This window comes from Anabrus simplex, chromosome 2 (assembly GCF_040414725.1).
Source record: "Anabrus simplex isolate iqAnaSimp1 chromosome 2, ASM4041472v1, whole genome shotgun sequence".
Taxonomy (NCBI): Eukaryota; Metazoa; Arthropoda; class Insecta; order Orthoptera; family Tettigoniidae; genus Anabrus; species Anabrus simplex.
In genome coordinates this window covers 1058500422-1058523407 of record NC_090266.1, presented here as the reverse complement: position 1 = coordinate 1058523407, position 22986 = coordinate 1058500422, and positions in this window count along the sequence as shown.

The window sequence follows — 22986 nt, the reverse complement described above, 5'->3', positions numbered from 1 at the left end:
CACTTGCTGCATACTTAACTTGCATATCACGGGGAACCTCCACACGTGCTACTTAACTAAATTTCCTCTCAGATAATAACTTGTGATTGACGAATCATTTCTTCGGGCTCTCAATTGCAATGCATGGTGTACTTGAAACCTAAGCCTAGGGGGATGTTTTCATTCCCGAAGGGAAGGGGCGGGCCACCTAGAGGGTAACGCCCTCTCTCTGGCTAGGAGAGGAGACGGGGTTGTGGAGATTTGGTGTTTTTTTTTTGCTAGTTGCTTTACGTCGCACCGACACATATGTCTTATGGCGACGATGGGACAGGAAAGGCCCAGAAGTGGGAAGGAAGCGGCCGTGGCCTTAATTAAGGTACAGCCCCAGCATTTGCCAGGTGTGAAAATGGGAAACCACGGAAAACCATTTTCAGGGCTGCCGACAGTGGGGTTCGAACCTACTATCTCCCGAATACTGGATACTGGCCGCACTTAAGCGACTGCAGCTATCGAGCTCGGTGAGATTTGATGGAGTTAGGAGATGGGTATTAATGAGGAGATGTGGTGATGTGGCCTGTTGGCTAAGGGGTGTAGATCTGCTCTGTGCTTTTTACTGAATTATTATTACAGACATATACAGTTCTTACAAGTACATAATTGGTTTTCTTGCTGGAATATGAATACATAAGATTATTACAATGGTGCTACACTAGGTTTATGCATGGGTGCCGGGATGAAGGTGAAGTGCAATGATGTGGTAGGAGGATAGATTTACGAGGGATGTGAGTAGAAGACGGAGGAGGTCGGATGTAGGTGGATACGATAAGGGGTAGGTTGGTGGGGTTTGATAGGAGCGGCGTACTTGAAAGTATAAGAACAGACTTTGACATTACATGAATCGCTAATTGCAGAAAGGTGACATGTCCACACTCTTTGCAAAAATGGGGTTTGTGAACATTTTATATCTAGAGAGGTAGTCCCATAGTTCTGTGCAGGAAGGAGACTTCTCCCGTGATTGCTGCGCTGGAAACTGCCACATGTAATATTAATTTAGTGCATAGAGTGCACTGCAGCTAACACTACACGCTTAGTAGCATGAAAGCGTGATGCGCTTCTATTTCTGTTTCAAAATGGCTTCATCGGATGAATAAGGAAATATTTGATGTCGAGTATTCAGCCTGAAGGCTTGTTTGATCCTCAACAGCTCCGCCATTAGCTGTCATAGATCGCCTAGGCATCGTTGAAGAGGCATGCTTGGGGAAAGAGGAATGGGATAGTTTCCCGTTGCCTTCCTCACTGGGCCAGAATTTGCTGTTACATATCAGTCTGCCAAGTCCACTGAAATGCATGCACTAACCGACCCTATGAGCGATATTTTCACACCATTCATCACAGGGACTGGCTGTATAAGAAATGGCATTACTAACAGTCCGCATTCCTCATTCCTAAGTCACTTTCATATTGTCGAAGCCAAGGAGACATCTGAGACAGGTCAATGAAAGTAACAACATTTTAGTTCATACCAGAATACACAGTGCACTGCAAACGCTAGGTCTCGCCAGCAAAGGCTACAGGAAATATTTGCTCTCCAGAAAGAAAGAAAGAAAGAAAGAAAGAAAGAAAGAAAGAAAGAAAGAGTGAGTGAGAGAGAGAGAGAGGAGTAAGGAATGATGTAAAATACACAAGCAACGTTATTCGAAATTCGAAAGTTAAGGGTGAAACTCATGTCAACTGGGTAGGCAAGTTTATCCCTGAACGGAAGTGTTACATAAATTGTGGGTATGTATAGCCTGAATTTTAATTAATCCGGTTAAGACTAACTCCTGAACAATTGTGTGACAATTGAATGACATTTAACTGATATTGTGTTTTACTTTCTAACAGATTTGATTTAACAGAATAGCAGGTGATATCAACAATTCAGATGTTGAATGAAATAAGCAACAAAGATAAGCAGGATTTGCACCTGGAAAGGCTAACAGAAGTAGAAAAAGTGAAAAAGAAGCCTGCTCGGAACAACAGTGAGTTTAAGATACCGAAGTCGCTAAGTGCAAAATATTTTGTTCTTCGCAGTAATTCTCGCATACCTCTTTGTAAAATAGCGTTTCAGCAGGCACAAGGGATAACACGTAAACGAGCTGACCGATTAATACACCTTTTGAAGCAGAGGAAATCACCTACAGATATGCGTGGGGAAAAATCTTAGTGCCAACGCTGTTCCCCCAGGATGTTTGTCCACAGATACATGAACATCCTTCATCGTAAAATGTTATTTTCAAGGTTTCCGGAGACGCCAAGATGCCGGAATTTTGTCCCGTGGGAGTTCTTTTAAGTGCCAGTAAATCTACCGACACGAGGCTGACGTATGTGAGCACCTTCAAATCGAACCTGCCAAGTTGGGAGCAGAAGGCCAGCACCTTAAACGTCTGAGCCACTCAGCCCGGCATCTTTCATCGTTTCCTACTCAGACAACGCACCACACCCATTTAAATATTTAGTTGCTGAATTGTCGGCGATATCGATATATGATATGTTCGAGAAAATATATCCGGAATCAAATGCCAAATACCAGTTTTACTGGTCCTATTTTAAGTAACATTGTAATATGAGGTTTGGTAAGCCCCAAAAAAGGTACGTGCAGTATCTGTGAGGAATAGATGTGTAAACTGAAGAGTATACTTTCTTAAATGATAATGTGAAAAGGGCGGCTCCAGTTGAGTTAATGGTGCATCAACGAAGAAGCAAACGCCATAAAACGTGTCTCTGAAGAGTGGCAGAAAAATAAAGCTGCGATTGGTCTGTGTTTTGATTATATGTCAACAGTTTCACTACCAAATAACCAGGTTCAAAATTTTTATTATTACAGACAGTATGGAAAACCGCGAAAAATCATCTTCAGGGCTCTGATATTTTCGCAAGTCCTTCATGATATATATAACACCTTTGTGTGTTTAGAGATTTCCGGACAGCAGTGTAGTTTAAATGTCCACCAAGATCGTCACACCGTACACGAGGACATACGAGTACACACTAGTGATGGAATTATCGAATACAAAATAATCGCTTATTAGATTATTTCATTTTACTCGATTTTTCGATTATATTTACCATTCGATTATTTTTCGATTATTCATTCTAATGAATGAGACAATCGAATAGTGAATATTTTTTCCATCCGATTATTTTTCGATTACTTTTTGATTATCCATCCGAATCAATGCGGCAATCGAATACTGAATTTTTCCTTTCGATTATTTTTTCGATTATGTATTTGGAACTGCATTCGAATGAATGAGGCAAATGAATAGTGAATGCTTTCGAAATAATCGAATGAAAAGTGATGTTATTAAGAGAGTTAATTCACTCATATAGTTTCAACATTTGGAGATACGTTCGGAAAAAGGCATATTTCTATTTTTCATAGGAGTTCATTTATTCGCTTATTTCAATCGATTATCCATCCGACATACTTAAACCGAAAAATTGATTCACAACGCATTTGAATATTCTATGCCATACAATTGAATGATATTTGAAACTCTTTATTTTATTCGATTATTAAAAGTATTCGATTTTCCCTTAACTAGTACATACACACAGCGGCTCCAGAACTAACAAGAGGTAATGTTGTTCCAGGAGAGTCAGCTAGGAGTATCCATGACCGTTTTGTTTGAAGCTAGGTTACGACCACGGGCACTGGTAGCAGACATCCACCCATGTCTCATCATCGAGCATCCAGTCTCCTGCCACGACGACCGCTGCTCAGGCAGGTGTTTGGCAAACCATGTCCATTGAGAGGACTTTTTCAATCGGGCTACCTCACTCTCAATCAGACAATTCTTGGATGAGCACAAAATAGACTCCGGGTCTCTTGAACATGCAATAAAGACCTACAAGCTAACTGCCCAACATTCATAAAATACAAGTGAGCAGAAAGAAAACAATCTACAATAAACGGAAACGTAAACATAGAAAGTACTGAACAACATTTATTACTACCTTGCTGCTGCCAATGCAAAGTATAAAGTCAGGTTCTTGAGGTTCGGATTACAAGTAAAACTGGAGGTTCCATGGCTAATAATAATAATAATAATAATAATAATAATAATAATAATAATAATAATAATAAGGGAGCATGGCCTCCGGAGAGGCCTGGCGCGGGTCTTTTTCTCGTAGACGGCCTATTAGGCGACCTGCATGTCTGAAGATGAGGGCCCTACATAAGATAAATTCTAATGCTGAATACGCCACACACCCATCCTCCGAGCTATTGGAATTAAACAATTAGGGTTAAAATCCCCGGCCCGGCCGGGAATCGAACCCGGGACCGTCTGGACCAAAGGCCAGCACACTAACCATTTAGCTAATTCCATGGCCATGATCACGTTATCAATAGTCACGAAAAATTCCAAGTTTTTGGTAACTAATGTGAAGAAGTTCTCATTTATGTTTATATATACTCCTCTATTTTATACTTGAATGATAGGTACTATGTCTTGAGAGTTCTTGGTGGAACAAAGAACGAATCACTGGAGGCCCATAAAGTGTCATGTTGGCTAGCTGCTCGAAACGATTCATATATGGATACCCTTCCCAACATTCGTCACCACAATGACAGTTTCCTGTGTTGATCATCAGAAGGACGGCGTGTCACTGGAAGTGGTGTCCATGTTGTCTATTCCCCAAACACACCGTAGAAGGGGGTATGAAAGGCGAAGAGTTGAGCGATTATTACAGCAGCTCTGAAGAAAGCAAGAAAACTTGTAGTTCGTACATTAGTATCGCTATTACGGTTATCGCCACAGGATCTCACGTTTCGTGTGGAATGAGAAGTGCTGGGACGTGACCATTTATTTCAAAAGTTCCTCATGCACTGACCGGGGTTCGAACCGCGGCAACCTAAGTGAGAAGCCAGTGATGATGTCATTCAGATAGCACGGTAGGGTGTAACTCCAATGGACACCGATATTTTTTTCTTGCTTGAAAATGATGAATTTGGCAGAAATCCAATTCCAATAAATTGGTAACTATGAACCTTTTGAAATATAGCGGTTCAATTAAAATTTCAATATAAACGTCATCCACTCACAATTAATAGGAGACACCAGGACCAGGATGGACAGCCATAGTCTTACCTCAAACATAAATATTACAATTACATTTCAGTCTTGTATGTTACATAAAACTAGCAGATCAAAATAATTTAAGAGATACATATTTTGTAATAGGAGTTGAATCATGGTTAAGAAGTGATATTATGGATCCGGAAATGTTCTCCCGGAACTGGAGTGGATATCGTACAGGCAGGATAGATTTGAAAGGAGGGGGAGTATTCATACTGGTGAAAGAAGAATTTATAAGCTATGGCAAATTTAAGGATGAAAAACATTAAATTCTAGGTGTAAGGCTCATCTCTAAATATAATAAGCAACTTGATGTTCTCGGGGTATAGAGACCTGGAAAGAATGGCGCTAACGCTGACGCGAAATTATTTAACAAAAATAATTGGTTATGTAGGAAATGACATAGAAAGGAACGTGATTGTAACGGTGATCTCAATTAACCAAATGTGAACAGGGACGGTAAAGCGAATGACAGAAAGCATGACCAACAAAGGGTAAATAAGTTAAGCTGGGAAGGAAAGCTGAATCAGAAAGCGAAGGAACCAACTAGAGGGAGGAATTATACACACAGTGCTGATAAAACCAGATGAGCTCTGTAGAGAAACTGAAATTATAGGTGGTATAAGTGATCACGATACTGGTTTCGCCGTAGTTAAAAATAAATATGGCAGACAAGAGGTTGTGAAAGCAGAAATATTAGACAGTACAACGTGGTTGATACGAAAGACATGAGGGAGTTTTTAAAAATGAATTATGATCAGTGGAAAACAGTAAATATACACAAACAGCCTATAGGATGGGTTTACGGCAATTGTTGAAGAATATGAAAACAGGTATGTATGTACCTTTAAAGAGAGAGAGAGAGAGAGAGAGAGAGAGAGAGAGAGAGAGAGAGAGAGAGAGAGAGAGAGAGAGTGTGTGTGTGTGTGTGTGTGTGTGTGTGTGTGTGAGTGTGCGAAGAACTGGAATCGCGAGTAAGGCTCTTTGCGGATGATATAGCGTATAGAGTATTAAATAGGTAACTTACAGGACTGCAATAAGACAGCAGAAAACGGTATGATAAACGACGTAAAAGGTCAGGTTTTAAGTGTCACCAAGAGAAGAAGTCCTCTCAGTTGGGTGTTGATGGGAAGACTTATTCTTGGTGATCATTTTAAGTACACAGTTGTTAAAATAAAAATAAAAGTCTTCATTGGGGTAATCAAACTGGATTGTAAATAATATTGCAGATCTCTTCGTAAGGTTACAAGGGTATTTAGAGAATGTAGGAAGGATGTAAAAGAGGGTGAATGAATCACTGGTAAGACCCCAATTAAGAGTATGGTTCCAGTATATGGGACACTCACAAAGATTAATAACAATAATAAATACGCTTTTCAGAGACGCCGAGGTGCTGGAATTTAGTCCCGCAGGAGATCTACCGGCACGAGGCTGGCGTATTTGAGCGCCTTCAAATACCACCTCACAAAGATTACTTGATTCGAGAAATGGAAGAGATCCAAAGGAAAGTAGCACAAATTGTTCTGGATTTTTTTCCGAAAAGAGTAGTACTATAAAAAAATGTTGCAAACTTTGGGATGGGAAGACTTTGGAGTAAGGAGACGAACAGCTCGACTAATCGGGATGTTTCGAGCTGTCAATGGGTGGATGGTTTGGAATGACACTGGTAGACGAACACGCTTGAGTGGAGTTTATACAAGAAGGAAATATAATATGAAGATCAAACTGAAATTCAAGAGCACAAATTGGAGCAATTATCCATTTACGTGAAAAGAAATTAGGAATAATTTACCAAGGGTGATGTTTGATACATTTCCAAGTTTCTTGAAATCGTTGAAGAAAATGTTAGGTAAACAATAACTAACAGCGAATCTGCCAACAGGACGACAAAACTGAATGCAAATTGTGAGTTATTCCTTTTTTTTTCTTTTACAATTTTACTTTACGTCGCGCCGATACGGACAGATCCTATGGCGACGATATGCTAGGAAAGGGCTAGGAGTTGGAAGAAAGCAACCGTGACCTCAATTATGGTACTGCCTCAGCATTTGCCTGTTGTAAAAATGGGAAACCACGGAAAACAATCTTTAGGGCTGGCGATAGTGGGGTTCGAACCCACTATCTCCCGAATGCGAACTCACAGCTACGCGACCCTAACCGCACGGCCAACTCACTCGGTGAGATAGTGAATAACAACATTCGCTATGAAGAGGAGCCACCCCAAGGGGTTTTGTATTTCACTGACAAGGAAACTGTTTGCGTTGAGCCACACGGAGTACTATGAAATTTGGTACGATTAATTACAGCATCATAAACTTAGCGGTAATGATCATTCTACCGTACAATAATATTTACGTACTTACAAATTGCAATTTCTTGCTTCAGTTGCAAATACAACGTGGTGTATCGCAGACATCGATTGCAGGAAATGAAACTTGGTGAGATCAGTAATTGTATTTAAACATCCGTACACCGCTGTACGCCTGCTATTAATTACGCTAAAATAATGGCGTATGGCCACCGGAGAGGCCTGGTGCGGGTGTTGTTTTTCATAGACGGCCTATTAAGCGACCTGCATATCTGTGAAGATGAGGGCCCTACCTAGGATAATTTCTAATGCGGAATACGCCACACACACCCAGCCCTCGAGCCATTGGAATTAACCAATTAAGGTTAAAATATTCGACCCAGCCGGGAATCGAACCCGGGACCTCCTGAACCAAAGGCCAGCACGCTAACTATTTAGCCATGGAGCCGGGCTTTACTTACGCTGTCTGCATCATGACAAAATGATTGATTTTGAACAGGAATCCGACAGTTTCCTCGTTTGTGCTAATAAAATATGTTACTAGCATGCACATTTATATGTAGAGGACTAAGATTTCATACTAAATATTATTTTATCTCCCATTATAAATTATACAGAAGTATTAAAACAATCAATTTTATTATTCATTTCCAAATTTATTCGTTACCATTATGACAAAGCATCATCATCATCATCATCATCATCATCATCATCATCATCATCATCATCATCTGTTTACCCTCCAGGTTCGGTTTTTCCCTCGGACTTAGCGAGGAATCCCACCTCTACCGCCTCAAAGGCAGTGTCCTGGAGCTTCAGACTCTTGGTCGGGGGATACAACTGGGGAGTATGACCAGTACCTCGCCCAGGCGGCCTCACCTGCTATGCTGAACAGGGGCCTTGTAGAGGGATGGGAAGATTGGAAGGGATAGGCAAGGAAGAGGGAAGGAAGCGGCCGTGGCCTTAAGTTAGGTACCATCCCGCCATTCGCCTGGAGGAGAAGTGGGAAACCACGGAAAACCACTTCCAGGATGGCTGAGGTGGGAATCGAACCCACCTCTACTCAGTTGACCTCCCGAGGCTGAGTGGACCCCGTTCCAGCCCTCGTACCACTTTTCAAATTTCGTGGCAGAGCCGGGAATCGAACCCGGACCTCCGGGGGTGGCAGCTAATCACGCTAACCACTACACCACAGAGGCGGCTTTATGACAAAGCATACCGCATAATTCTTTCCGTCCGTATTTTTATATATAAATTTGACTGACAAGAAATAGTCTTTCACACCAAGATTATTATTATTATTATTATTATTATTATTATTATTATTATTATTATTATTATTATTACATCGCAACTGGGAAATATCCCGATGGCAATCATCACTTACAGTAGTATGATGATAAAGTTAGAACATAATTACCAACAACAACAGTACAATGGAAAGAAAATATCACAAGAAATCTTGCTCGTTTAGCATATAAATCCTGCATCATCGTATACTTTCTTTTTTTACAATTGGCTTTACGTCGCACAGACAAATATGTCTTACGGCGACGATGGGGTAGGAAAGGCCTAGGAGTGGGAAGGAAGCGGCCGTGGCCTTAATGTGCAGCTCCAGCATTTGCCTGGGGTGAAAGTGGGAAACCACGGAAAACCATCTTCAGGGCTGCGGAGAGTGGGGTTCGAACCCACTATCTCCCGGATGCAAGCTCACAGTTGCGCGGCCTTAACGGCACGGCCTACTCGCCCGGTCATCATATACAAATTCACACACAACTATTTCCATTGCATAACACTACGGCGTACAATTCTAGGCCTGTAGGTTGAGCTTAAATATTACAATGCTTAAATGTCTTTCTATTTGAATTTCAGGGGAACCTTTCAGATCCAATAATGCAACCTGGCCTTTTCTTGAGACCGAATCTGCGCGTGTTACGGTGGGAAAGTAGGTTTGTTGAGTGTTAAATTATATTAATGTTGTGAATATCTCATTTCCGGGGTTAAGGGTTTTGTGCAACCATTTTTTTTTTTTTTTGCTTTACGTCGCACCGACACAGATAGGTCTTATGGCGACGATGGGACAGGGAAGGGCTGGGAGTGGGAAGGAAGCGGCCGTGGCCTTAAGGTACAGCCTCAGCATTTGCCTGGTGTGAAAATGGGAAACCACGGAAAACCATCTTCAGGGATGCCGACAGTGGGGTTCGAACCTACTATCTCCCGAATACTGGATACTGGCCGCACTTAAGCGACTGCAGCTATCGAGCTCGGTTTGTGCAACTTCAAAACATAATCAGTATACAGGGTGGTCGGAAGCAACGTGAACCGCTAGATGGTTGGTCATACTGATAAATCATTTGAAAGAAATAATTCGATATCTCGCACCGATGTCATTTCATGAGCTGCTGAAGGTAACCAATTGGGAACATGCATCATTTTCAAAAATATTTTTTTCGAAAAGTACACCAATGAAATAGTACGTAAACGTATTACACTGTGGTATGTTGCCTTGTTTTCTACCATTAAAAAAATATTTAATAGTGCCTTTCCGCAAGGCGAGTGAAACGGCCTCTGACGTAAGCGGCGCGCTGTGACGTCACGATCCAGTACCGCATGGAGCTCTACCAGCCGTTGTGCATCAGCCGTTGCTAAAAGCCGATCGTTTATTATTCATGATCGCGAATAACTTCGAAATGACAGAAGAAAGGTTCAAAACAGCACAGTCAATCTACCATGTGTAGATGTCATCATTCTTGAAAAATGTGACTTTTGTGGCCGCAGAAATTAGCGGATAACAAGCAAGTTTGTAAGTGGCGTCTTTTATATATGTGCAATGTACTGTAACCCATAGTATTAGGATAACAACGAACCTGGATAGATATCACATCACTTTCAATATTTCCTTCTGGACTGATTCCCCTATTAAAGAATAACATTACATTTTCGGGCTTTCAGCATTAGTAAAGTAAGGAATCGGATTTCAGCACTAAAATAAACATATAGGTAACATTATAGTACTAGTCCGCTTCTGTGGTGTAGTGGTTAATGTGTGCCACTTCCGGAGGCCCGGTTTCGATTCCCGGCTCTGCCAGGAAAGTTGAAAACAAATAGTACGAGGGCTGGAACGGGGTCTACTCAGCCTCGGGAGGTCAACTGAGTAGAAGGGTTTCGAATCCCACCTCAGCCATCCTCGAAGTGGTTTTTCGTATTTTCCTACTTCTCCTCCAGGCACCTAAGGCCACGGCCGTTTCCTTCCCTCTTCCTTGTCTATCCCTTCCGATCCTCCCATCCTCCAACAAGGCCCCTGTTGAGCATAACAGGTGAGGCCGCCTGGGCGAGGTAATGGCCCTCCTCACCAGTTTCATCACCATACTCAAAGTCTCACGTTCCAGGACACTGCCCTTGAAGTGGTAGAGGTGAAATCCCTCGCTGAGTCCGAGAGAAAACCAACCCTGAAGGATAAACTGATTAAGAAAGAAAGAAAGAAAGAAAGAAAGAAAGAAAGAAAGAAAGAAAGAAAGAAAGATCATAGTACTGTAGGTCTATAACCTATCATTTCTAAAAAAAATATATATTTATGGTTGGGGCAACTGGCCTACCCACTTCCGGGGCCCATGAAAGAGACTTAAATATCTTGGTGGAGGGAAAAAGTTAAACATGATAAAGATAAATATGACTTCATCTAGTTTTCACAAGTTGGGCTGAGTGGTTCAGACGGTTGAGGTGCTGGCCTTCTGACCCCAACTTGGCAGGTTCGATCCTGGTTCAGTCCGGTGGTAGTTGAAGGTGCTCAAATACGTCAGCCTCGTGTCGGTAGATTTACTGGCACGTAAAAGAACTCCTGCAGGACTAAATTCCTGCACATCGGCGTCTCCGAAAATCGTAGAAGTAGTTAGCGGGGCGTGAAGCCAATAACATTAATTACATTTGGCTTTTAACAAGCTGAGCATATCAGGAAAGAAAAGTGTCCTGGTGACATTTTAGTCGCTCAATACAGGAATGTCTTTGGGTGCTGTGACTTTTTTTTTTTTTGCTGTTTGCTTTACGTCACACCGTCACATATAGGTCTTATGGCGACGATGGGACAGGAAAGGCCTAGGAATGGGAACAAAGCGGCCGTGGCCTTAGGTACAGCCTCAGAATTTGCCTGGTGTGAAAATGGGAAACCACGGAAAACCATCTTCAGGGCTGCCAGCAGTGGGGTTCAAAACCTTTTATCTCCCGGATGCGAGCTCACAGCTGCGCGCTCCTAACCGCACGGCCAACTCGCGCGGTATTTTTACCCTTCGGTTTATTGACTTGGCTTGTATAACCTAAAACTTAGGCTAAGTTGGATAATATTTTAAACACCTACATCACTATTTTCACCTGTGTGCAATTATGTTATTTATTTCATTAATATTATGATAATTATTATAATTGAGCATTGTTAACTTATAAGACCCCAACAAACAAGCATTGGTTGTGTGTAGAGTTATACATTTGTTAAATTCACGTTGTTTCCTTTCGTGATGTACACGCCTATTCTTTGTTACATTATAGACTATTTAGATATAGCCTAAATTTCTTTACCAATTAAGCTCTTCAATAAAGACATACATAACTGTCCCATGCCAAGATATATTGGTAGAATTAGAGCTGTCAAAATGGTTCATAACCCCTTTGATTTATTATCTTGACATGGATCACCCAAAACATAGGTTAGGTTTGGAGAATACTTTAATAATCAGCATTATTTAATGCACTGTTTATTACTTTCATATTCCAAGATGTAATTGAAGCATTTAAATAAAGCATCATACATTAAAATTTAAAGTTTTACCACTAGAACAGCTGACATGGAAAAATGATTTGAAAATTCAAACAAATTCATCTTACGTTAAAATCTTCAAAAAAATAAACTGTAGACTTTTCCGATATATCACCAGCATTTTTCCGGCTCGCCAAAATCCATTTCTCCCTAGTTTTAGCGTCTTTGGAACATGTATAAAAAATTTGTTTGGTATGGTATGCGATGTGCTATTGCACATCGGAACTCCACACCATTTATAAGTTTTCTGCCTCACTGTCTGCGCAGGATTCATTTTAAGTCTAAAATATACCACTCAGATTATTATCCGATGTATAGACCTCGAATTTAATCATACTAGACACTAACGTAAAGTAGAAATACGCGAAGTGTATCCTGCTTCTCACAGCGCACTATGCGTTATTTCGTCTGCTAATTCAGTCAACCTGTACGATGACGTCAGACCAATGAGATCGCGTACTTGCGTGACGTGACATTTTCGTAGATTTTTATCATGTTTGGAGTTATTATTTGTACATTCTGATCACATTTTTGAATTCTGCACGAAATTTTGAATCAGATTAGCATATTTTTAATTAAAACCCCGGATCATGCATGTTCCCTATTAGATCGCTTCGCGGGTGAATTCAAATGTACTTTGCGAGTCGGTGTTGTTAAACCTGCACGTGCACTAAAACTGGCTGAGAGCACCAATTGAAGAAGGCTTGCGTTGAATGTGGGTCCAAGTCTACTGTACACTCGAAATCTTTAGTATCTCGTCGCCAGAAATATTCATTTCAGGTAAGAAATCGGCACAGTCCTCAGAACCACCCAGAATCTGCTTACACACTCTCTCATTGGTCACATCCATCAGACGCGTTAACACATGCACACATCTGAAGAGTGAGGGGAGGTGGAGAAAACGGAAGTACGAGGATATCTACCATGAACGAAATACACGCGGAGGGGAAGGTACTTTCTTCCCCACCTGCTCAAACGTCCCACTGGCTCGACAATGCAGGTAGAGGGGAATGAAGGCAAGAAATCACACGCCTCCTTCAAGGCAACAGACGTAATGTGTAGGTGAACTCATTTAGGGTCAAATTCTCCAGTTTCTTTGTAATTCTGTGCGAAGTCTGGCTGAAATGTTAACAGTATCGACTATGATTTCATTATCAAATGGCATCGCGTTCAACGACTGTAAGAAAGAATTACCCTTATTTTGGTCAATATGGGCCCTGTTAAATACTACTACTAATAATAATTGTTATCCTCAAAAACCGAAGTAAAAATAACCTGGCATTAAATAATTATGATTATCAGAGACGCAAGGGCGTTTGGAAAACCGTTCCTATGAAGTTATTGTCAGCGCTGATCAAACAATTAAATGCCATATATCGGGATGGGATTACATCGTGCAGACCATCGCAATTAAATTACAGTTAATTGTTTTCTTGATTAGGAAAAGCTAGTATAGCTAGAATGTTTAATCACAGACACATCTTAATCAGCTCCCGAAAGAATGGAGTTGAGAGTGGCCTCTGAGTGTGCAACGTCGCAAGCCACACCTCCTAGAAGACGAACACACGTTACTTCTTGGTTACTTCTTCATCCTTAGGGTTGGCCAAAACCTTCGCCCAAACGTTACCCGTTTCCTTTTCCACCCTGAATTCTTGTGATCGCGAGTGTGCGTACGCCACATGGTTGCTTAACGAACATTTCCATAAATGACTGACCACCTAGCAGCTACCGATGCCGAGGAATCGGCATCTAACGCAAACATACTGTAAGTTTCAGCCGATGTAACCGTAGCGTACTTGCTACGGCGTGGTCCTGTCAGCTCGGTGGTCCGTTTTCAAATCCCCTCCCCCCCCCCCCCCTGGCGAAGTATTTTTCTTCGATTGGTGCTTTCAAGCCGGTCTTGAGCCACTGCCTCGCAAAGCCCATTTGAATTCGCCCGCGAAGCGATCTGATTAGCTAACCTTAACAGCTGAAAATATGTGAACGGCGCAAGATGCCTATTTTTTCAAATTATTTATCAGTATGAGGAATATACTAACACTCATATATCCAGTTCATGTTGTTTCTGACCACCCTGTATTTCTACAGTGAGTACGTAAGGAGATTCTACAGCCGTTATCATCATATACTTGCTCCGAGCTGCGCAATTATTTTTCAGCAATTAATTATAATAGTACCGTTGATTTCAAGGCAATATAATTATTACCATTACATTTAGAATATATTAATAGATCATTCACCGAAGTTCCATTGAAATCTGTCTGGTCCAACCCAAATAGTTGTGATTGTTCGAACATCAGAGAATGTATATAAAATTATCAAACCGTACAATTAATTTGTAAGATGTTTATATTTAATTTGTGACAGGTCATTTAAGATTATTATGCGTGTATATGTAGGGTTTTTACTCATCTATTTCACATTATCAACTCATTTCTTTGTATCCCGGCAGTAACAAAATATGAATGAGTTAAGTCTTGAGTAAGGTATTACAACATCACAAGTAAATAATAGCTTGCAGTAATTTCCACTAGCCTGAGATCAGTCGACCGCACACGCCATGCTAATTTTATCCCTTTACCACGAAAAGGAAGTCATCGAGATTACAGATTTACCCTGTCCCTACCAATTTCGAGCGAGGCAGTTTGAATTTGTCAACTCCCACTTTTTGAAGCTTGTTACCTGACGCTTACGAAGCCCGCGAACTTTTAGCCTATGTGTACGATCGTTACGGAACACGATAATGGATATGCAGCGACGGAAAGAAGAAGGGGTAGAACATCAGATCTTACTGGACTATGTGATATGGCAGATGGAGAGTTTTTAGAGTCTATATACTTCAACGACAAGAGCTCGAGAGGGTCTTAACGTCTGTTGGTCATGATGGTGGAGGAAGAAGATCTTTCTCGTCGTTATTATGCGAGAGAATGCATGGCAGATAACAAGATTATGTTCTCCGTTTAGTTTACAAGTTCACTTCACGTCTGAGTAGAGCACTACTAAAAGGTACTCTCATTGAGAACTGGCTATCTCAATGACGAGAGATCGGTTTTGACTTGTCTCTGACAGTAGTTATTTTTGTTATATCTTTAGTTACGCAACATTTTTGTAATACGGAGGAATACAAGTTTATTCTCTCCATGAGCGCAACCCAAGGTGGTTATGATATTGAAATTAGGGCTCATTACCACATTATGTAAGGAGTGTTATAGGAAGTGTTAAGGTCAGGAAAGTCTTTGTACAATTAGTGGATAATGCATGAATCGGAAATAGGACTGGTACTTACTACGAAAGATGACAAAGACAGTACGAGAGAACCAGGAAACAACTGCTCCTACATAGAACGTATTCAGATACCAGAATCTACAAATGGTGATCTAATGGCATAAATTACTCCAAGTCTCCGCGTAACAGTTCATTTTATTTCTTTCAATTTTTCTTTTGTTTCCGTAGGTTCAGTTTTCGTAAATACGCCGTCACGTTTATCATCCTAATGTTATTTTAATTGGTACTTTCATAAATCCTTATTGATGATCCTTAGTTTAGTGTCCCGTCCACCCCACCCCTGTGAGAATCTAGAGTCTCACAACTTACTACTATTACCAACTATTGTTTTCAAGCCATTCGCTTGAAGGCTGGCGCCCAAGAGATATTCTTTATTGAGAGTAAAATGAGTGTTTATTTATGTACCGGGCGGTACACCTCCATGCTGCTCATTCAAATATTGCGCCAATTTAAACTCCTCTACAGGAGAAGTTTGGAACCTTGAAAACTGAACTAATTCTACTATTTCTTAAAAGATGTCACTACGGTAAATGGTGTAATTTTGAAGTGTTCTGAACTGTGTCTATTTCGATTTGTGTTTGTTTATTCCGTATCAAGAAGTGTGGACATTCTCTTCTAGATGTCTCTACAGAGAAAAAACTAGGATTACGCACTCTGTTGCAAAGTAATGAACCTTCTTGAAGAAGTTTTGTGTTCATAAGTTTTTGACCATACTAAATTTTGTTCTGTGATTTGTGGGTTGGCAACATTAATCATTTCTACCCGCTTGTTTTGAATTTAGCCAATCCCGAATTTCTCTAATTAATTTTTGACCAATAACGTATGTCTTCTCCGATATGGATATGTTGCTTTAAGCTATCCAATAAAGTTGAGGGGGGGTTGTGTGTACTCATTCTTGAAAGGTCTCGAATGTTCCACGAGGGTATTTAAACTGCTGATATTCTTGTCTCGGTGCCACTTCATCAACATCTTGCTTAGTGTGTGATTAGGTAGCAGGGGGCGGGAAGCGCCTCTTTCTTCGGGCAGCAGTTCATCCACAAGGTAATGGCCGTTTAATAACTTTATTTCTTGCTAGCTCAGCAGTTTAACCCTCGGGGCAGGTTCGAAACTTTTCTCATGTAACCTATCTTTAAAATGTAATAGACATTTGGTAAAAATTCCGCCTCTTTAACTACAAATTTGGATAGAGAGTGCCTAACCCTCTCGAGCTCCCACTCATATTGTTTTGAGGTGACTACGTTTTCATAACCGTTTTTCTTCTCTTCGTAATGTAATAAAGTTTTCTTTTTTTTTTTTTTGCTAGGGGCTTTACGTCGCGCCGACACAGATAGGTCTTATGGCGACGATGGGATAGGAAAGGCCTAGGAGTTGGAAGGAAGCGGCCGTGGCCTCCATTAAGGTACAGCCCCAGCATTTGCCTGGTGTGAAAATGGGAAACCACGGAAAACCATTTTCAGGGCTGCCGATAGTGGGATTCGAACCTACTATCTCCCGGATGCAAGCTCACAGCTCGTGTCATCTCCTTAGTATGGGATTAGCTCTTGCGTAAGCGGCCTAGTGCCAAGTAGGTTTTAAAAGTGTATTAGGAGTGCAAGCTTCGCCTCCATTCTATTTTGTATTATGGGCCAGTAACTTAACCTGATGTTTTATTTTCCTCGTGTAAAGGCCCTGTAGATTGGGTATCAAATACCCCTGTTTCTTGGTGTGCCTTAAGGGCAGATAGAAATGAAGTTTGCTGTAGCCTTTGATAGGCTTGTAAAATTGAGAGCGGGTCTGCTCTTTTTCTTAACACTGTAATTAGGAGCAAGTGCTCCTTGTACTTAGGGGTTTTATGCCCTTCAGCAATAGTAGTTGTGAGCTGAGAGCTCAGGAATTATACTTGGGGCTTGAAGCCCAGATTTTGTAATAACCCCCGAAATCTTGTAATTTCTTTGTACCTGATTTTGGCTTGTTGCTGACTTGTTATTTGTTGAGTTTTGAAAGTCTATATGAAAATTGTTAAACCTTGTTGTCTGTTGAAAATATAACCTTTGTCAAAGTTTTAAATTAACTTTAATTCTGTAGTTGAGACCTATTCCAGCCAGCACCTTCTTTCACCTCTGCTGTTCCACCAAAACTCCGTAACAATTTATATCAAAATTAAGGTGACCCGGCACGTCACATAGTTCCCGTGTTACGCTGTTCTTCTTAACTTATGCGCTGAGTAACTGTTTCATCATTAATCGATTAAGATGTTCGGGATTATTTCGAGCTTCCACGAAAGTTCTCTCACACATTCGGTTGGGTTGGAGAACCCGACTTAATGAAAAAGTGGGGTGCGTAGTTATCCGTCATGCCCAGTAAAAAGGAATAAGTAAATCACCCGTGGAAGGGGCAGGGCGTGGTTAGCAGCTGGCATTTCACCTTGGTGGCCAAGGTCCGAATCCCAGTAACTAGCCTACCGAGTGAAATTTGTACGTGATAAATCAAGTGGGTCCAGGAAGAGCATCCAGAAAAAAACTGCTAATCAGTCATGGCTGTTCCAACGACGCATGATACAACTGGGATAAACTGGAGCTGCACCATATATCTGGAGTGCGAAGCAAAAACCAACGAAGTTCAACATTTAAACTGAAGGTCAGCTAAGCCAAGGTTCTCATTTCCTTCAATAGCAAAATTAGAATTGTGAGAGGTTTGAGTGCAATGAAACAGCTGGTCTTGTAGCCGTCTTCCAGGTAGCTTTTCCTCTAGTACGACACGCGAGAATAAGTGAGATGTCTCAAAATTGGATCTAACCAAGTTCGTGTGAAAACACTGAAGAAACAAAGAGAGCGACATGATACTTACACCATCGGAGTTGCAAATCACTTTCAGAGATTCCATACCCCAATATTTTATCTACCAATGATATTTGATAAGCAGAGAGTAAAAGAAGAAATATATTTGCCAGCAGTTTCGTTGAGTTATACAACATACTCAGTGCAGCAGACAAAGTCATGGAATTCGATAAGCGTGATTTCTTCTACGAGATAAGGCCTCCCAGGCTGTCAGTCACAAAATATACAAAGAAACAATTTTACAGTTTTACGCGACGGCAGATGCCGTGATCATAGCTAAGAGATTTCCAGTTTTACATCGAATTCGAACTACAGGGACTTCTCCAGGCATGCGGAGACCAATTCCTCCTAATATACCTTGTGGATGTCATCTTTAAATATTTAATCAGTTTTCAGTAGCACACTTCACACGGAAGTAAAGCACAATTCATCAGTAGTCTGGCTGAAGTCAAGACGACTTTTCGCTGAAACCTTCATTTCACCGTCACTTAAGATCCTATATATAGACACACTGTACAGAAATGCCATATTTTGGGAGAACAGGAATTATTTAACACAAGGAAAATGCTCTACACCAAGCGAGGTGACTGTGCGGTATGGGTCGTGTAGCTGCTAACTAGCATTAGAAGGTTGGTGGGTTCAAGCCATACCATCAACAACCCTGAAGATGGTTTTCCTTAGTATTTTATCATGTTCACTATAGGCAAATGCTGGAATTGTACATCGAGGCACGCGTAATCTCGTAACCTGCAGCCTTCGGTTTGAGTACCGGTCGCCTGGTAGGCCAAGACCCATTAGGGCTCCAGCGCCACGGGGTGGGTTAGTTTGTTTTGATCGAGGACACGTTTATTCTCTACGCAATGTGGCGAGTGACTGGATTCGAAAGAGGCGGGTTAGGATAAAAAATAAAATTATCCTTAATTTTTCTTATTTATTACATTTCCAGAAAAATGCAGGGATGATTTCCTCAAAACCAGTTGCTTCCTTCTAAATTATCGACATACTTAAGTTTAAATACACACATCGAAATGAACAACGCCGTAACAGAGTTAAGAGTTCACTTACAGTTAATACTTGGGGTTAACAAAAGACGTTAAGTGAAGCAACACAATGAAACATTTTTCGTCTAAGAATGAATAAAATTTCAATTCTTGTAGTGACTTGGTGTTCCATTATTCATACCGGACCACTCATCTTCAGTTATCATTTTGCAGATTTGATTTTAGTCCACGAAATAACGAAATCCACCGATGCACGTGACATCCCAGCCAATTTCTTCGTGTACGTGTGTGTGCAAGCGTACACAATTTCCGAGGGGTAATCAAGAGCCAATCTTCAGCACGTGTTACCCAGTTCGGAGTAAATAGAGACTGGAGAGAAATCAGTATGCAAAGAATGGTACAAAATGAAACACGCACAGCGCATAATCTTCAGGCTTCAACTGAAAAAAAGTACTTTCTCATAATACTCACTTTTATTTTTCACCAGCCACATTCCATTATTTACGTCGAAGCACATACCTTTAATATATTTATGGACTTCCTTTGGTTTACCTTGAATTCAGTGTGTGTTCAATTAATATGCATTAACATTCACGAGCTTCCTGCAAAGTCTGGAGTAGATGAGAATGTAGATTCGAGTTCTGTGACTAGTTGACGAACTTGCCCTCATAGCAGTGCGGGCTGCACTGGGAAGCCAATGTAGAGGGGTTCGCTCCCGGAATACCGTAAATATATTTGGTACCAGTAGTTTCTTCCTGAAGTTGACACGATCCTGTCACGAAAATGCTTCTTCTTCTTGCTAGGGGCTTTACGTCGCACCGACACAGATAGGTCTTATGGCGACGATGGGATAGGAAAGGCCTAGGAGTTGGAAGGAAGCGGCCGTGCCCTTAATTAAGGTACAGCCCCAGCATTTGCCTGGTGTGAAAATGGGAAACCACGGAAAACCATTTTCAGGGCTGCCGATAGTGGGATTCGAACCTACCATCTCCCGGATACGAAAATGCTTAAAGACCGAAATACTTATATGCATTTCCAAAGATACCACCATAACACAGGTTGCAGAGTGTAACTACTCTCACAGAATTACACGGGGCTGATGAACAAATTCGCACCAATGAATCTACCATGAGACCACGAGGTGGTGGTGGTAGTAGTAGGACAGGATAATAGTGACATTCTCGGTATTATTATTATTATTATTATTATTATTATTATTATTAAAATTTACAATCCACCAGCTAAGATGAGGTGAGACGAAAACCCGGCTAGCTATTATCTAGAATTATATTGATGAATATAGAAATCGTGAAGGATGGATATTTTGTAGTACAAAGACCTGTTCTGCTGGCTGTGGTTCAGTTCCCCTTTCAGCCATGAATTTAAAGCTGCTTTCTGGGTTTGGGGCGGGGTGCACCCTAGTCCCTCACACAAATTAATTATTCATCTGGACACAAAATACCACCAGGCTGGAGACCAAACTGCACAGTTAAAAAAAATTAGGGGAACATGTTACTGAACGTATGCCATGCTCTACAAAACAATGCCTCACACCCAGGCATATTACCAACTAAACCACTATTCTTTACCGTTGAAGTATACAAAATAACATCGAAGGATTCGCGTTCATTTTCAGAACACAAACGTAAATGTCCAAATAGGGGTGAAAATAAAGTGATAACAGTCCTCCAGGGTGGACTTTTATCACAGCTGAAGAGCTTCAGTGTGGTGTATGTCCTCCACGAGCATTTATCACAGCTTGGCACCTATGTGGCATGCTCCGGATAAGTCGACGGAGGTCACGTTGCGATATCAGATCCCATTCTTCAATGAGAGCCTATTCGAGGACTTGGAGAGTCTATGGTGGAACAGGACGCCCACGAACACTTCTGTCAAGCCTATCCCACACATGCTCGATGGGATTAAGGTCGGGACTTACTGCTGGTTGGGCCGATGACCTTCGATGTTAGGCCCCTTTAAACAACAAGCATCATCATCATCATCATCATCATCATCATCATCATCATCATCACTGCTGGTCATTCCATCTCTTGAATGTTCAGTTCTCGCAAGACGAGCTCTGGTGATGCGCGCTACATGAGCCCGGGCATTGTCGTGCATGATTACGAATTCAGAGCCAACACCGTATGCAGAAACCAACACATGCTGTAGCAGTATCTGCTCGATGTAGCCCGCAGCGGTAAGATTACCACGGCAAGATCCGTACGGCCATCAATACTGATGCCACCCCACATCATCACAGAACCTTGTCTGAATCGGTCGCCTTCCTGGACAACATTTGGCATGTACTGCTCACCACGGCGTCTCCATACACGTTGGCGTCCATCACGCTGTGTCAGGGGAAATCTAGACTAGTCTGTGAGCAACACAGGTCTCCATTGGCGAAGTTGCCAATTGACGTGGGTACGGGCAAACAGAAGGCGAGCTCTGCGATGTTGCTGCGTTAAACGGGGCGTTCGAACAGGACGTCTGGGTCATAAGGACACTTCTCTTAAGCTGTTTCTTACTGTCTAGTTAGACACCGTGACTCCAGTGACCCTCCTGAGGTCTTATTGCAGTTCTCTGGTAGTTGCTGAACGACGCCGCAACGCACAGATGGTGAGATATCGGTCATCCCGTGGGGTTTTCATGCGTCCACGACCTTGCCCAACCCTCTTTGTGAATTGGCCTATCTCACTGTAGCGATTCCACAAGCGTTGAATAACTGACGAAGATACCTTGAGATAGACAGCAACACGACGAAAGGTCCATCCTTCTAGGATCAAAGTGACGGCCCTTGCGACGTGAACCTCGTTAAGATGCCTCATGGGATGTGCTGGTTTACGTACAACGTGCTCAAATTAATGACCGCAGTAGTCTGTGTACCTCACAATGACACACGGACGCACTGCTATTCAGTTTGTTTTGAGGGGTAACCTGACAGTTTCATGCATCGCTACGTATACAGATGGAGTATAACTTCGATTTGACATACCCTGAGTAGCTAAGGTCTCAAGGTATACTGTACGACCATTGGAACTCCATCTACTAAATTAACGTTCACATACCAGACGTTACAAAACATGATCCCCCAATTCTATTGAACTGTTTATTAATATTCTCGTGTCGAAAACATAATATATTAGCATGAAAATCGAAAGCTTTAAGTCTTAGAATTAAAACATTTTCCTGAAATAGTATGTGCTGAAACCTCTGCAAAATTTAGTGCATCTTGGGTGTCCTAATAGAAATTAATTTGTGTAAGGGACTAGGAACATTGTGTTTAATTGCCTCGTAAACTTACAATCTGATAACTTTTATATGTGGTGTTTGCGCTGTTCCCATATTTTTTAAAAACTGTAGATTCAAATCTGGCATGTTTAGCACATAACACAGCCTGAAATACATGAATTTTTAGAGACAGTTGAGTCATGTGAGTTCTCAGCCTTGAAGCTGATTGGATCCTCAGCAGCTCCAATATCACCTGTCACTAACAGTCTAGGAGTCGCTGAAAAGGCATACTAGTGAAACGAGGAATGAGGAAGTTTCTTGTTGCTTTTCTCAACCAGTCAGAGGGTGCTATTACATATCAGCCTGTCACACCCCCTGAATTGCGCACACACGCCCACCAGTCATATGGGCGACATATTCTAATAATAATGTTATT